Below are 18,012 nucleotides of genomic sequence, written 5' to 3'. Positions count from 1 at the left end.
GGAGATCGTACTTTTTGTTGCTTTCTGTAATGCTTATGAAGTGATGAGAAATATTCCTACATCTACACATCCGATTATGACAAGTATCTTTCTACGAAAGTTGTGAGAATTTTTACTGACTTATGAAATTCCATATAGCTGGTGAATGATGTTTTTATACTTTGTTTTGTACATATTTGTTTATTTTATTTCATATCTTGTTGCTAGCTGCGCTGCAGCATTGGTTTTATAAAATCAAAAGGAAAATTAATACATATGCTAATGTAAACACTTTCTGTATACATATCCATTAAATAATAATCTTATAATCCACATTGTTAAAAAAACAGCACTTAGAGAGGGAAGAATAAGCAGGAGAAGGGACTAGTAACTGGAAATGCATACATAATTTTCTTTTCAGGGACTTTATAATTTTTTAGTAGACTAAGTTGTTGTTGCGCAGCACTCTGGTGTTAAGATGTGACATAGACATTAAGATGTGAATACACATTTCCCTGATCTGCATTGCTATCTTCACTGTAATATTTTTTCTGTTTGTGCTTTCTCATGTTTAGGTAAAAGTTTCTCTATTTGCTGCTGCTATTTTTCAGGCATTGTTCTACAGAATTTTACGTTGTTTTACCGTATTAAGTCAGTTTCACTAATGGTTTATTTTTCTTGGTTGCTGATTCTGCCTTATATTAATTGTAACATTGCATTTGCTTTGATGATTTAAATACACTGCTAATTTGCATTTTTTGTCATTGCTGTTTGTGTTAATTGTTTTGTGCTGCCGCACTGCCTCGGTCTCTAGTTTATGTATCTGACCTCATTAGATTTAAGTTAGCTTAAGATGGGTTGTGCTACACAGGAAAATGAGTTATGATGAGTTGCGAAGAATTGCATTGAGAAGCTATAAGAAAAAGGTTTGGCCAAAAAGTATTGTATAATGAGGAACAATAGTTTTGTTAGGTAGGATTTCCTTGGAAGCAAATGATGAGATAAAAAATATGTGAACGTATAATTCCAGGAACCATGCTTACACAGGTCTTGTTTTTTGGGAACAATGTTTAACTAAGGGAGATCTCCAAGAATAAAATGAAATTTTCGATTGGAAATGAAGTGACACAAGTACTGCAGTAATAAATGTTACAATGAAATCAGACCCTGTCTTTTCCTTTTGGGTTATTCCGCTATGTGTTTGTGTATCCTTGTGTGTCTGTGTTCTCCCTGTCTCTGTGTGTTTACCTGATAACATAAATTTGGTAGAATTTTTTTTCTACTAATACTAAGCAGCATTCACTATAATGAGGAATACTGTCATCCTCAAATCTAATCTGTTTTTATAACACATTCTTTACTTTGGGAAAATGTTTGGATATAATTTATTCTGTTATGTTTTCTTCTAATGCTCATATGTCAGGTTAATGTTTATAAGGATATTCTCATTTTTCATTTATTTACTTATGTCATAATTCCTGTAATACTCCTTTTTATTCTTTTTGTAAAGCCTGTATCACTGCAACTGTTATCGGTATTATCATGTTCTTGACTGTAATGATATTTCCTGTACCTTTGTAATTGTATTCTTATGCTGTAAAATTGTACACTACTGGCCCTTAAAACTGCCGCATCAAGAAGAAATCCACATGATAAACGGGTATTCATTGGACAAATATATTATAATAGAACGGGCATGTGATTACATATTCACACAATTTGGGTGCATAGATCCTGAGAAATCAGTACCCAGAACAACCACCTCTGGCCGTAATAACGGCCTTAATATGCCTGGGCATTGAGTCAAACAGACCTTGGATGGCGTGCACTGGTACAGCTGCCTATGCAGCTTCAACATGATACCACAATTCATCAAGATTAGTGACTGACGTATTGTGACGAGCCAGTTGCTCGGTCACCATTGACCAGACGTTTTCAGTTGGTGAGAGGTCTGGAGAATGTGCTGGCCAGGGCAGCAGTCGAACATTTTCTGTATCCAGAAAGGCCGGTACAGGACCTGCAACATGCGGTCGTGCATTACCCTGCTGAAACGTAGGGTTTCGCAGGGATCGAGTGAAGGGTAGAGCCACGGGTCTTAATACATCTGAAATGTAACGTCCACTGTTCAAAGTGCCGTCAATGCAAACAAGAGGTGACCGAGACGTGTAACCAATGGCACCTCATACCGTCACGCCGGGTGATACGCCCGTATGGAGATGACGAATACACGCATCCAATGTGCGTTCACCGCGATGTCGCCAAACACAGATGCGACTATCATGATGCTGTAAACAGAACCTGGATTCATCCGAAAAAAAGACGTTTTGCCATTCGTGCACCCAGGTCCGTAGTTGAGTACACCATCGCAGGCGCTCCTCTCTGTGATGCAGCGTCAAGGGTAACCGCAGCCATGGTTTCCGAGCTGATAGTCCATGCTGCTGCAAATGTGGTCGAACTGTTCATGCAGATGGTTGTGGTCTTCCAAACGCCATCTGTTGATTCAGGGATCCAGACGTGGCTGCACGATCCATTACAGCCATGCGTATAAGCTGCCTGTCACCTCCACTGTTAGCGATACGAAGCCGTTGAGATCCACCACTGCGTTCCGTATTACCCTCCTGGACCTACCGATTCCATATTCTACTAACAGTCATTGGATCTCGACCAACGCGAGCAGCAATGTCGCGATACGATAAATCGCAATCGCTCCTTACACGAGGCATCACGACAATGTTTCACCATACAACGGCGGTCAACTTTTGTTTGTGTATGAGAAATCGGTTGGAAACTTTCCTCATGTCAGCACGTTGTAGGTGTCACCACCGGCCCCAGTCTTGTGTGGATGCTGTGAAAAGATAATCATTTGCATATCGCAGCATCTTCTTCCTGTCGGCTAAATTTCGCGTCTGTAGCACGTCATCTTCGTGGTGTAGCAATTTTAATTGCCAGTAGTGTAAATTGTATAGACAGCAGTTCATCAAGTTAAGCAAATAGCTGGGATTCATTTTACTGCACACATTTCTGTTGGTCATATTATATGTATAAAATATCAGAGGTTATATGACTGTGTTAGTGCTTGCACGTGTGTTGATAATTCAGCAAGGGACTGGTTAACAGCATTGCTGGTTCTAAGGATATTGCAAAAAATTTGTGAGTGCACAATTGATGGTCCATGGACTTGCTACATTGTCATCAAGACTCTTCTATTGTGATTGTGCACACGCACAGTCGTAATAGATGGCTGCTGGCCATCTCTTCAAGGACTACAGTGGGTCTGCATCTTTTGTGGCCCATTACTGCCATAATTTCTACAAGACATATAATTGGTCTGTTCTAGGGTGACATTCCAATTCTATTAACATTCTTCAAGACTTCAACTGACTCTGCTGTGGGTTTACCCTGTTGTGTCGAGAGACAGCACTGTGTTTCCGTTGGGAGGACAACTCTACTTCTTCAAGACTGCATGGAAGTCCACTACTTACGTGTGCATTTTCTTTTATTGCTCAGACATTGTGCATAAAACTGTCATAGACTACTCTTCTCATGAATGATTAGGACTTTCTGCACGGGTGAATTTTTTGATTTATTGACCAACAGTATATTACTAATTGCGTGCATCTGATCTATCTGATATTGTTAATAGGATATTTTTTTAACAAATTAGTCTTGCCCACTGCCCAAACTAATTTCTAAAATTTTTGAGAGGAACAGGGGGGCTATGTAAGTAGCCTGTTTATGTGTTTGTATGTAGGCAGCGCTATGTAGCTCTATGTTGCTCTGCAACAAAAGCTTTCCTTTGATAACCACATGCCTATTAGTAATTAGAGCCTTCAGTAGTTATAATCTCTTATTTAACTGGCAGTATTGGTGCTTGCGGCATTGCTGTAGTTCGTGTAATGAAGATGTTCTGTGAGGTAAGTGACTTATGATATGTATGGGTTATTGTTAGGATTTCTTCTTATTCAGGGCCATTCATTTGAGTTAATTTTAAAGAAGTCAGATCGCGTTATCGTTGAATATTGTGGGGACAAGTTTGAGAGTGGTTTGTCAGGGCAAATTCTGTGGGCCAGTGTTGAAACGATAAAGAAAAGCTAAGTGTGAGTACGTCACTTTCACTCAGCAGTTTAAGAACATTGAGTAAGCATGCAGCAGTTTAAGCAAAATCATATTAAGAAGTTTCATAACTACGATGGGTAATTTGGAAATATCCTTAACTTTCTTTGTTGGGTGTGGTTATAATATACGGAACCATTTGCAAAAGTTCTACATTTCCTTAGTTTTAAGAGAGTATAATGATTTTTCAGGGAGCAGGGGAATAGTGCCCGTCGTTGCATATAACGCCGCCCTAAACAGGTAGATAATAAACGCATCAGCATTAGCAAGGGTTCCACTATTAGCGTTCACAAAATTCCTTTCTATTGTTCCTTAAATGTTGTAATTGCGTTTTCCATCACTAAATAGCTAAACTGTTCGCAGGAAAAGTACGTAAAAGACTCGTAACTTTGCTTAACGCTCCTATAATACATGTCGATTTTCGTCTTATTCCTAGTCTGTGATGTCACAAGATCATCAGCCAATGACACAGAGTTTTCTGTAACGTCACTATATATTTAATTTAATGATTTTTTAGCTTTAATTACATAAAAATAAGATATATTTTGTGAGAGTACTGACCGTAAATGCTATGGAAATGTTATAATGTCAGAATAACATCAATCTGAAATATATTTTCGACGTATTAAAATATGCTATTGCTGGGTGGACTGAGAAGCTCAGTGGTTGCTGTTACTAACCCCAAACCCGGATAAAGGAGGAGGTTAGAAGCCAACAACACCAAGAGACATCAGCCAACCACCTGCCGTATGGACTAACTACCCTTACGATGTGAGTGATTTAAATGCAATCTCAGTTTCACTCGGCCTGCGTTCAGCCCATCAACTAAGGTGAAAGAATAACCCTGGCATGATAGGAACACAAGTGACCATGCAACTAGCCCAACCGCAAGCAGAGAAGAGCGAAATCAAACTTGATCATTCGGATTCTGGGTGACCAGAAATCATGCTGAGAAGAGTCAGAGTGCTAAGTGAAAGCACTTCATTGGTACTCTCAAGGTACAGACTCTGACAGCAGCAAGGAAACTGGAGACGCTGACGAGCACTTGTGACAAATTCTGAGTCCGCATACTTACTGTGCAAGAAACACAATTTCGTGACTGTGATCACTTTGATTGTGGTGGATATCGTATCTACAAAGGAAAACCTGCAAACACGCTTTGAACTAGTCCCCTGCATATTTCGGGAAGTGATTTAATGGTGCAAAAGAGTGTCAATACCTCTGTAATATATTTCACATCATCCTCGGAAACACTAAGCAGATTCAGAAGGATGTAGGTTGCAGTAGGTACTGAGAGATGAAGAAGCTTTCACAGGATAGAGTAGCATGGAGAGCTGCATCAAACCAGTCTAAGGACTGAATTCCTCTCAATACTCACAGTTAAATGCGTCAAGAAGGCCCACACACACGTAAACGCACACGCCCCAATTATCAACGAGCCTGAGAAGAACAAAGTTGAGAAATTCTGATGAAAACTGGAGCAGGCACACACCAAGGTCCCCCAACACTATGCCAAGATCCTTCTCGGAGATTTCAATCCACAGATCGCCAAAGGACGGGAGCACAGGCACGTCATTGGGAATATCTCGGCATACCAAATGACAAATGTAAATGGACATCACATAGACAGCGTAAGTGGGTTGGCCAGCTTCCAGGTAGTGTCCACTCAGTTAAAGAAGCCATCACGGAAGATGACAACTCAGAAATCACTGATCAACCACATGGGGGAATATCAAATTGATCATATGTCTTAACCAAAATATTTTCTCCAGATATCACGAACGATAGGGTACGCATGGGTTTTGTGGAGTCTGGTCATCATCTCTCAGATCAAAACCATTTTCGTACCGAACAGAAGGAGGTACCGAAAGCCTAAACGCCCACGTATAGGTGCAGAATATTTAAAATAACACACAGAGGAGTTCGTAAAATTAATATAGAACAACACACAAACATGGAACGAACTTCGGCCGGCCGTTGTGGCCGTGCGGTTAAAGGCGCTTCAGTCTGGAACCGCGTGACCGCTACGGTCGCAGGTTCGAATCCTGCCTCGGGCATGGATGTGTGTGATGTCCTTAGGTTAGTTAGGTTTAATTAGTTCTAAGTTCTAGGCGACTGATGACCTCAGAAGTTAAGTCGCATAGTGCTCAGAGCCATTTGAACCAACCATTTTTTGAACGAACTTCTTAAAAACAATGTAACAATCAGAAAGACGACGATTTTAATCGACCAGCCCTTGACAAACAAATTCTAAAAAAAAATATTCATGGACAAAATTTCCTAACTTTATCAAATTAGAACTGGAGTATGACAGGGTGATGGACTGCCTTCTCTACTGTACAATCTAGTACTCGACAATATCAATAGAACTTTGGAGAAGGGAATATCTCTGATATGTATAGAAACAAAAGATAAACGAATCAACATTAAGAGAATTGCTTTTGCTGAAGACCGAGCAGTAATTATCGATATTCCCGAGGATGCCAGCCATGTCACTGAAAATCTTCATGAGACCGCCATCAAGACTCAAGTCCAAATCTCTCATGATAAGACACAATACATCTACTACAAGAGCCTACAGCTGGCATCAAGTGCAACCAAGCAACATCTCACAAGTTAAAGATTTCAAGTAATAGGTGAAATTTTTAGAAATACTATCAAGGGAAGATTAGGTAACAAAAACGTGCTCAAAATTTGCTCCAATTACCTGGAATATGTACACGAAATCGATGTCCACCAAAGCCGAAATTTGTCACTACTACACAGGAGTTCTTACAGTAGAATTCTACGCAAGAAGGATTTCATCAGTAACTACCAATGTCAAAGACATCAAGAAAATATAAAGACAGATGCTGAGAAAATTATTTGGACCCAAAATTCAAGATGGTATCTGAATGCGCAAAAGCTCAGAACAACTGTATTCGCTGGTTGAGTTGTTCACTTCAATTGCACGGAGAAGACTCATGATACCTTACGGCCACGTAACACGAATGGAGGATTGTCTCTTGACCAAGACTATCTTCAACATCATCAACAGACCCGAGAATCCAAAATACGTCGGTTGGTAGCCACTCACGGTGACCTCACAGAAATCGGTATTGACCCACTATCAATTACACGGAAAACACACAGGCAAAAAATGGATACAGTGGGCGAGTGTTTGGTTCACTGTGTTCTGACACACTTGTACTCCGCCCAGCATTAAAGTCTGATGCCAGTTCCGCCACAGTTCGCCGCCTGTCCTGTTTTATCAGTCTGCCCAGCATACGACGTCCGTTATCAGTATTAATGGGTGGCCACCAACCCCACGACGTCTCGACGCGGTTTCACCACGTGTTGAAGACGCTCAGCACAGCACTTGTCGTACACCCGGCAAGTCGTGCAGTTTCCGATATGCAGGCCATCACAGTGAAACTCCGCGCCTTACCCATTATACACTCGAACAACATGCTCACTGATTGTGGCTCATTAGTGTACATCTCCTTGACATGCCCTAAATCCACCGCTGAGCTTATCTCTTCGGCTCTAATTCTATGTTACAAATGCGCTAGCAAAAAATGGTTCAAATGGCTCTGAGCACTATGGGACTCAACTGCTGAGATCATTAGTCCCCTAGAACTTAGAACTAGTTAAACCTAACTAACCTAAGGACATCACAAACATCCATGCCCGAGGCAGGATTCGAACCTGCGACCGTAGCGGTCTTGCGGTTCCAGACTGCAGCGCCTTTAACCGCACGGCCACTTCGGCCGGCAATGCGCTAGCAATTCCAGAACTTCAGTCTTGGCCTAGCATGGATTTCTTACAACATTTTCGAAATACGACCACTAGACCACTCAATTATGAAAACTCACTTACAACTGATCACGACCTTCCATAGTTACCGTTAAAACCAGACTGTAGTCATTAAGTCATTTCAAAAGGACTTGCCTTATACGTACCTGTGCTGTCCTTATACTGACGTCCGTTTTTTCTACAGTACATCGTATCTCCCTCAATGTTAATTAAGTATAACTGTATCAACAGACTCCTGCTCAGACGCCGATTCATTTGATATCTCATAAATAACCTTTCTATAACAATTAACGAGAGACCTTGCATAGTATGGACTTTTCACGAATGAAAGCTCTAGTACGAGCTGCTGCCGACATACGTGAAATTTATGAATCTCCACTGGCTCTGTGCCAGCTTTACCGCGGTGTTGCTTGGTTTTGGCTGGGACTGGTAGTTCGGAAATCTCTAAGTACTGAGTTAATTAAGTGAATCAGACGTGTTCTCACTTTTTCGTGATAATTACTGCTTTTCCCACTCAGCTGAGTTGTAACTACTAAATTAGTGATCAGAACATATTATTCAACTCCTGCTTAAATTGAGTTATGTTTTTCAGATATGACTAGCTCGGCTAATAGCTCTGATCCCGCACTGTCTCATGATACTTTGCCTGTTGTAATGGCACAAGGCGTTTAGAAGTTACACTTCTTCGATTATCATGATTAGTCTATACTTCCCTACGCCTCTAATTACCAGGAAATTATATGTACGGAGTAGCTCTTTGTACGTGCTTAATTGCCTCTATCTGCTTTTTAAAATGACAGTAATCCCTTTTTATACCAAAATACTGATTGCTTCAATTTTTTCATTGTTTTAGACGTGAAGTCATTCATGAACTTTGCAGATTTTCCCGACTTTCGGATCTCTCCAGTGGGTGGCTGATCAACCATCATTGTTGCCCAGATAATCTTACCCTGCAAAAGCCCCTCAGTTATGATTTGCAGGTTATTTCGTGCGTTGTCCCATTGGCCTGTTGTCTTCTTGTAAACTGACAGCTTGTACCCCAGCCCCTTCTGAAGGCCGCATGCATTTCGCGTCCAAGCTGACACAACTGCCTATCGTCACTCGCGCCACACTGCATGTATTTATTTTCTGTGCAAAAATAATGTGTGTGAATTCTTATGGGACTTAACTGCTAAGGCCATCAGTCCCTAAACTTACACACGACTTAACCTAAATTATCCTAAGGACAAACACACACATCCATGCCCGAGGGAGGACTCGAACCTCCGCCGGGATCAGCCGCACAGACCTTGACTGCAGCGCCCCAGACCGCTCGGCTAATCCCGCGCGGCGTATTTTCTGTAACCCCATATAGTCCAAAATGAAATGAAATATACCGTAGCTTCGCGCGGTTCCAGACTGAAGCGCCTTAGAACCGCTCGGCCACACCGGCTATGCCAATTTCTTTTCGTGTATTGAAGGGCAATACGGAAATCCCGCATATATATCACATATACCACGTGGAAAAGAATCCCTTGTGAGGTTGAATGGGGACTGCTAAACAATTGTATTCTCAGCTTTATTAATACTATAACTCAATACTCCCCCTACAAAAATATAAGGTCCATCCACCTTTTAACTTCACTTTATTCTACGCAAGCATAGTCCCTGTAACAAACGTAGGGTTATTAATGTCTTTACATACATTTGCCCCTTGAGCGACGGCTAGTCCTAAAACGACGCATCTCTTGAGTCATTCAAAGCAGTTCCCTGCGCAGTAGCCCGATCCAAACTGTTAGTGAGATCGGCAAGCTAGCCAAGCAAAATCTATCGTGTTTAATCAAATCCAAGCAAAAGGTCAATAACCTTCTCAACAACAAAAAGAGAGAATTTGCGAAGAGCCAATGTGAAGACATTATCAGCCAAGTACCAATAGAAGTCTTTTGTGGAAAGATAGAAACTATCATAAAGTCAAGCGTGTACAATACGTTACGCAACAAATATTTAGAACAAAAAAGCACTCACAATATGGGCGTGTCCATGCAGAAAGTTCTGCAACTGCGTTTCGGTCCGATCTGCGTCGTAGATCTATGTCAATCGGAATAATGATTCTGGATTGGATAACCCTCAGATTCACCGTGTGATGTAATCTGCTTTGCTTTGCAGTCTTTTCTGGAGGCTTTGTCAAAACACTTTCAGTTTTAAACTCTTACATAAACGGCTCTGCAAACGTTTTCCACAAATCATGCTAACAAGAGGAAGGCCTATAATATGGTCAACCGGTTCTGGTCATGTTTGGCAGGTCGCTTATGTATAACATCAAATGAGAAAGATACTTTGTCTCAATTACCCTCCCTTAATGACGCGCAATCGACTCTGAATTGAGGGGATCAATAGATAAATGAAAACTGAGCATTTTTCATCAACATTATGGGGGCCGCAAACCCGATTTTCCTTGAAATCGATGAAACAAACTTTTTCTACTGCCGCTTGTATACCCGTAAGGTAAGATTTGTTCCTGGAAAGCAGCGACGAAGGCATCTGGCTGCAGAACGCAGGAGCTGTGCCCTATTCCCACAAGCTGCATTCTGCAGCTTTCTCTATTTGATTTATTTAGCGTTTCTAAACTGGTTGACAAAGTAGGAATAATGAGGTACGTAATGAAATAGGGAATAATAAGAAGTTAGACAAATAACTTTTTTAGATTAGCAAAGAATTAAAAGCTTCATCCTAGTCGCTTTACAATGAGTATTTCACTCCCTCTGTTACGTGTCCTAAATTTCCGTCGAACAACTTGATGGAAGGTACTTGTCATACAAACATCCGAAGCAAACAAACTCGCGAAACCAGGAACATATAACGAATACAGTCTTCACGCAACTCCATGTTTACTTTCGGAGCTTCAGAGGAAGACAAACTTGATTTGCATTTAAAAATATTTACGTTTCGGAAACTAATTTTGATACGATAACAATGTCTGAATAGTCGGAGCTAAAAGTTGATCATGAAATACCTATGAATTGTTATTGCATCCTTTCGGTTGTAAAATTCCGCCGGCCAGGGTGGCCGAGCGGTTCTAGGCGCTTCAGTCTGGCACCGCGTGACCGCTACGGTTGCAGGTTCGAATCCTGCCTCGGGCATGGGTGTGTGTGATGTCCTTAGGTTAGTTAGGTTTAAGTAGTTCCAAGTTCTAGGGGACTGATGACCTCAGAAGTTAAGTCCCACAGTGCTCAGAGCCATTTGAACCATTTTTTTGTAAACTTCTTGGTGGATTTCCGGAAGCAGACTGTAATTTTGTAGCTTCGAAATGAAGTCTTCTGGGTTGCCAGAATCAGACTGTAATTTCGTAGTCTCTAAATGAAGTTTTTAATTTCGCGATAAAAAAATCACTTCGCTAGCAAACAGATATGGAGATTGGCAGTATTGCTTCTACCGTGCAAGTCTGCTGACACTCGTTATTTATACACATGACGGTGTTAGTCTGAACACCCCAGGAATCCAATATCAGGAGAAACTTGTCGTCAGGAACGTATGGTTTTGAAATGTTCTCGATACATCTTTTGTAAATTGAATTCCTCGATCTCTCGGATGTGGAGTAACTGAACTAATTTGTTTAACAAGTCGATTAAACGATTGACTTCACCTGTACCCCGAAGACCGATTTAATCATTGGTTTCATATTAACACGGGACATATTTAGGCAGCAAATTTTCGAATGCTGTGATGGAATATTGCGTCATCTTTGAAGGCATTATTTTATGCTCACTACCAGCTGCGAAAAATGATGGTTTTTCTCCCTTACTCGATAATGTGGGCGAACGCTCAGCTTCATTGCATTCTGACTCGGAATTATTTTAAGACAACGAGCATTATAATTATAATTCATTACTAATACAAGTCGTCTGAGAAATGTGTCTACTTTTTTATTATTCTGTAAATATTTGTTTACTTTTTAACCCTCCCCACCAGTTACTACGCGGAAAAAATACAAACGAAAAACAAAAGAACTGCTGAATGTTACTGGGAATCAAACATAGGCTGTCTGCTTCCGAACCTGATCCCTTAGTCAGTGGCGCTTTCGTTGAACAACGCCTACCTTAAGGGCACAGAAGCGGCATTCCAAAGGTTTCTTTCTTCGATTCCTAGGAAAATATGCGTTTGCGGACCCCATGTGTGTTTATAAAAAGTGCGCAGTTTTCAGTTATCTAGCAGTTCCGTGAATTCTGAGTCTATTGCGCATCATGAACTTTAGGGCAGTTTTCTCAAAATCGGGGAGGGGTATTACGCGAAAATAGCTTATAGTCTTTCATTTTAAGTTACATACAAGCGAATTGCTCAATATGAGCCGAACTGGTTGGCCGTGTCTAAGGTTACTCGCAAGGATAACAGCCGCGAATGAATTCACTCTATTTTATCGTGAGCGGTTGAATTCAAATGGCCACAAAGCATGTCTGCGCCAATTACACGTAATGACAAACCGAAGGATGGGGGACCCAGGATGTGGGAGATAAGCAGGTACAGATATGTGACACTAACCAATTACTGCGTATAAATCATGGTTGCCAGTATTTTCTATAATGGGCAGTTCTCCTGTTCATTAAGAAATGTCAGTTCTGCCTCAGTCCTATAAATATTTTCCAGGCCGGTTTTATTTTGCTCATCCTCTCTGCAGTTACTGAAGTACGCTAATACCGCTATACATGATGGAAACCTCGAAGCACTCTGCGACTGACGTAAATCAGTGTGGTGCACTAAGGTAAGTATTTGTACATTTAATGTAAAATATAGAACTCACCTTTTGTGGTAGCCATAATAGCTCTTCTTGACAAAATCGACACAGTTAAATAAATTCTCTAATTAGTAATAAAATCCAAAAAAATGGTTCAAATGGCTCTGAGCACTGTGGGACTTAACATCTATGGCCATCAGTCACCTAGAACTTAGAACTACTTAAACCTAACTAACCTAAGGACATCACACAACACCCAGTCATCACGAGGCAGAGAAGATCCCTGACACCGCCGGGAATCGAAGCTGGGAACCTGGGCGCGGGAAGCGAGGACGCTACCGCACGACCACGAGCTGTGGACTAATAAAATCCCTCTATTTTCTTCTCAGCATGCCCTTCGAAGTCACAACTACACTCCTGGAAATGGAAAAAAGAACACATTGACACCGGTGTGTCAGACCCACCATACTTGCTCCGGACACTGCGAGAGGGCTGTACAAGCAATGATCACACGCACGGCACAGCGGACACACCAGGAACCGCGGTGTTGGCCGTCGAATGGCGCTAGCTGCGCAGCATTTGTGCACCGCCGCCGTCAGTGTCAGCCAGTTTGCCGTGGCATACGGAGCTCCATCGCAGTCTTTAACACTGGTAGCATGCCGCGACAGCGTGGACGTGAACCGTATGTGCAGTTGACGGACTTTGAGCGAGGGCGTATAGTGGGCATGCGGGAGGCCGGGTGGACGTACCGCCGAATTGCTCAACACGTGGGGCGTGAGGCCTCCACAGTACATCGATGTTGTCGCCAGTGGTCGGCGGAAGGTGCACGTGCCCGTCGACCTGGGACCGGACCGCAGCGACGCACGGATGCACGCCAAGACCGTAGGATCCTACGCAGTGCCGTAGGGGACCGCACCGCCACTTCCCAGCAAATTAGGGACACTGTTGCTCCTGGGGTATCGGCGAGGACCATTCGCAACCGTCTCCATGAAGCTGGGCTACGGTCCCGCACACCGTTAGGCCGTCTTCCGCTCACGCCCCAACATCGTGCAGCCCGCCTCCAGTGGTGTCGCGACAGGCGTGAATGGAGGGACGAATGGAGACGTATCGTCTTCAGCGATGAGAGTCGCTTCTGCCTTGGTGCCAATGATGGTCGTATGCGTGTTTGGCGCCGTGCAGGTGAGCGCCACAATCAGGACTGCATACGACCGAGGCACACAGGGCCAACACCCGGCATCATGGTGTGGGGAGCGATCTCCTACACTGGCCGTACACCACTGGTGATCGTCGAGGGGACACTGAATAGTGCACGGTACATCCAAACCGTCATCGAACCCATCGTTCTACCATTCCTAGACCGGCAAGGGTACTTGCTGTTCCAACAGGACAATGCACGTCCGCATGTATCCCGTGTAACCCAACGTGCTCTAGAAGGTGTAAGTCAACTACCCTGGCCAGCAAGATCTCCGGATCTGTCCCCCATTGAGCATGTTTGGGACTGGAAGAAGCGTCGTCTCACGCGGTCTGCACGTCCAGCACGAACGCTGGTCCAACTGAGGCGCCAGGTGGAAATGGCATGGCAAGCCGTTCCACAGGACTACATCCAGCATCTCTACGATCGGCTCCATGGGAAAATAGCAGCCTGCATTGCTGCGAAAGGTGGATATACACTGTACTAGTGCCGACATTGTGCATGCTCTGTTGCCTGTGTCTATGTGCCTGTGGTTCTGTCAGTGTGATCATGTGATGTAGCTGACCCCAGGAATGTGTCAATAAAGTTTCCCCTTCCTGGGACAATGAATTCACGGTGTTCTTATTTCAATTTCCAGGAGTGTATATCGTCGTGGATTCACTTGTTACTTAAGAACATTCACTGCGATCTCGGCACGTCAGAAATATGTACCTACTGCTGTTATAGTCCGTCCTTTATTCCGGTGAAATATACTGCCAGAAAAAAATTGGTACACCTGGAAACAGGAATTCGATTTTGAACCTATGGCAGCATATGCCACTTGGGGGACAGTTGATGTACAGATAGTGGTTTCAGCATCGTCCGCCATCAGCTAGTAAAGTTGCATAGCTACCAGAAAGACATCTAATTCTAACCTTTAATAGGGAATGCTCACAGCCAGAAGGTTCAGTGTTGTGTGAAAGTGTGAAATAGGGAGACAATCATGCCACGGAGATGCACTCCTGCGTCCTACAACCAACTGAGGTAGTTTGGAAGGGGTCAAATTGTGGCCTTCCGAGTGGCAGGATGATCCTTTCCGAAAATTCCCTCACAAGTTGGATATGCTGCTTCAGTTCTGCTACGATGCTGGCATCAGTGGTCACACCCGTAGACTAGTTTCTGGACGTCCACGCTGCACAGACGCCCACCAGGATCGTTGTATTGTTAGGGCAGCAGTGGCAGAAAGCGCAGATAAGAGCGCTTGCGAGCTTGTACGTGTCAACACGAACTGTTGCGAACTGGTTATTACCAGTAAGACTATGGGCCGTCTTCCGCTCATGTCACAGCAGCAATGCGCACGGTTCCACTAGTACCGTCAGAGGATCACCTTGTGGACTGAATGGCACGACGTGAAAGCAGATTCTGCCCTCACGCAGGTGATGGTCGTTTGCACATTTGACGTAGAATTGCTGAGCACTGTCTAGTAGAGCGCATTCGTCGAATACACCCCAGGCCGTATAGCCTGGGGCGCAATAAGCTACAACTCTTTCTCAGCGTTGGTGTTTCTGGAGGGACGCTAAATAGCGCTCGCCACTTGCAGAATGTTACACCTGTACCTTTGCCGGTCTTGCAACAGAAAGGTGATCCGTTGTTCCAACAGGATAATGCTCGGTCGCACACCGCCCGTGAAACTCGACGTGCTCTGCAAGACGTGATGCAACTTGAACGGCCAGCACGATCTCCGAACTTGTCTTCTATCCACCACGTGTGGGATATGGTGAGACGAGAAGTGACTCGTGCGACTTGTCAAGAAACAAGTCTTACCGAACTACGCGAATAGGTCGAGCAGGCAGATGTGGTACAAAGTAGCGCTGTGTATGCCACAGTCAGCGCCTACAATCCCGCCCGTGGAGTCTCCATCATGTAATAATATGGGTCTTTCAGCATGGATCGATAACTGTTGTGCAACTGACCTGTACTCGATATGAACTGTTGCCACAATATATCCAGAGTGAATTGGAAAGCACTAAAAGGATGTACTAGTTGTTTTACTGGCAGTGTGTATTAACAAAAAAAATGGCTCTGAGCACTATGGGACTCAACTGCTGTGGTCATTAGTCCCCTAGAACTTAGATCTACTTAAACCTAACTAACCTAAGGACATCACACACACCCATGCCCGAGGCAGGATTCGAATCTACGACCGTAGCAGCAGCGCGGCTCCGGACTGGAGCGCCTAGAACCGCACGGCCACCGCGGCCGGCGGTGTGTATTAACAGTTACAGAGGAATATAAGCAATGTTTTTTTTTTTTAAACTTGTAGTATACCTGTCAAATTCACTACATTCTTTTGTATATGACATCAGGATAAAACAGTTCTCACTTTACCACAAAATGTTTACGCTGATTCATCAACCTATACAGTTTTCGAAGATGACACTACAAGTCTCAGTGAACATCAGAAATAGCATGCATGTTTCAGTTGTTCAGTCACAACAAATACCCGCCCCCGTGGCAGAGATCGCTAACGCACGCTTGTGCGGTCATCTCGCCACAGGAGTAACCCGGTTCAGATCCTGGTGGTGAATGAAATTTTCGCTGCCAGTACTTGGACGCCAAGAGGAGGAGATGTGGTGGCCTAAAGTTCTTGATACTCAGTCGTTGCGACCGTGGCCTGGATTTAATTCCAAATTCCTCCGCAGCGTCTCATGGTGTGAGGGCTTGTGACACTGTTGATGGTGATCCGGCCGACGTTAAGCTCGGCGAACCCTTCATGCTATTCGGCTAAGTGCTGGCACCGACTTCCACCCTCTCCCTGTCCGCCCCGGGCAGCTGAGTGGTCAGCGCGACGGAATGTCAATCCTAAGGGCCCGGGTTCGATTCCCGGCTGGGTCGGAGATTTTCTGCGCTCAGGGACTGGGTGTTGTGTTGTTCTAATCATCATCATTTCATCCCCATCGACGTGCAAGTCGCCGAAGTGGCGTCAAATGGAAAGACTTGCAGTCGGCGAACGGTCTACCCGACGGAAGGCCCTAGTCCACACGACACTTACTTACCCTCTCCCTTCTCTCATCATCCCCAATACGAACGTGACACTAAGCTACACACTCATCCATTTCTGTCATTTACACTTAACAGTCCCACTTACATACACAGCTCATACTTCGCAACGGAAAGATGCCTGCGGAAGCGAAGCACAAGGAAAACCTTTCCAAGAAGGCAAACACGCCAAACGACTTTACTTACTCAAAGACAACAAATATTTTTTTTGCTATTTGTAAATGGCTGATATATTAACATTGGTATTACAGCTTTTAGAAAATTGCGAATTACTTAACAATCGTGTGGTTTCCATACAGGAATAAATACGAATATATGTGCAGGAATAAAATAGCGAATTATTTGTTTGAAATTTAAACTGTGTTGCATGAACTGTATATTACCTGTTATCTCTGTACTTCAGAAATATGCATATTTGAAAACTGTGTATGTTGATGCAACAGTGTAAACGATAGGTGAAGTTACACCATTGTGATGGTTAAGCAAAAGAAATCAGCAATATTTGTTTGTATGCTGTAAGTTTTACGAAAATCTGCATCTCTTGGTGTCTATGTATTCCATTACAATTTCTCATGGTGGTGGTGGTGGTTAGTGTTTAACGTCCCGTCGACAACGAGGTCATTAGAGACGGAGCGCAAGCTCGGGTTAGGGAAGGATTGGGAAGGAAATCGGCCGGGCCCTTTCAAAGGAACCATCCCGGCAGTTGCCTGAAACGATTTAGGGAAATCACGGAAAACCTAAATCAGGATGGCCGGAGACGGGATTGAACCGTCGTCCTCCCGAATGCGAGTCCAGTGTGCTAACCACTGCACCACCTCGCTCGGGTCTACAATTTCTCAATTTGTAATTGGGAACACATTATACCAACTACAATGTGCCCTTTTAGAGTGCTGACATCCCAATGAAGGTCCTTACGTCAGAACTGAATCCCTGCTGGTCAAGCTGTGACTTCGAAATGTACATTGGCTTAGTAAAAAGTCCATTGAAAAGACGGCAATGGAAGTATATTTTTAACTCATCATCTGAAAATTTCAATAAAAAAACAAAATAGCAAACAAAGCAGTTACGTATGGGACTTGGCTTATTTAAAGTGTGTCTTACAGAAGTTATGACTGTTTTTCTTGGAAACTTGCAACGGAAAAAATATTTAACAATATGGTTGCAAAGGCATAGTCATTAAGACATA

General features: G+C 43.4%; 1 non-coding gene across 1 annotated transcript; it reads right to left on the bottom strand.

Moving 5' to 3' along the window:
- Positions 1 to 17,574: 17,574 nt before the first annotated feature.
- Positions 17,575 to 17,647, bottom strand: Trnaa-cgc (transfer RNA alanine (anticodon CGC)). Its single transcript has one exon. It is a non-coding gene; the product is annotated as a tRNA-Ala (tRNA).
- Between the last annotated feature and the right edge of the window lie 365 nt (positions 17,648 to 18,012).

The sequence above is a fragment of the Schistocerca serialis genome, chromosome 3 (assembly GCF_023864345.2).
Source record: "Schistocerca serialis cubense isolate TAMUIC-IGC-003099 chromosome 3, iqSchSeri2.2, whole genome shotgun sequence".
Lineage (NCBI taxonomy): Eukaryota > Metazoa > Arthropoda > Insecta > Orthoptera > Acrididae > Schistocerca > Schistocerca serialis.
Note: the sequence above shows the minus strand (reverse complement) of the source record. Positions and strands in the feature narration are given on the sequence as shown.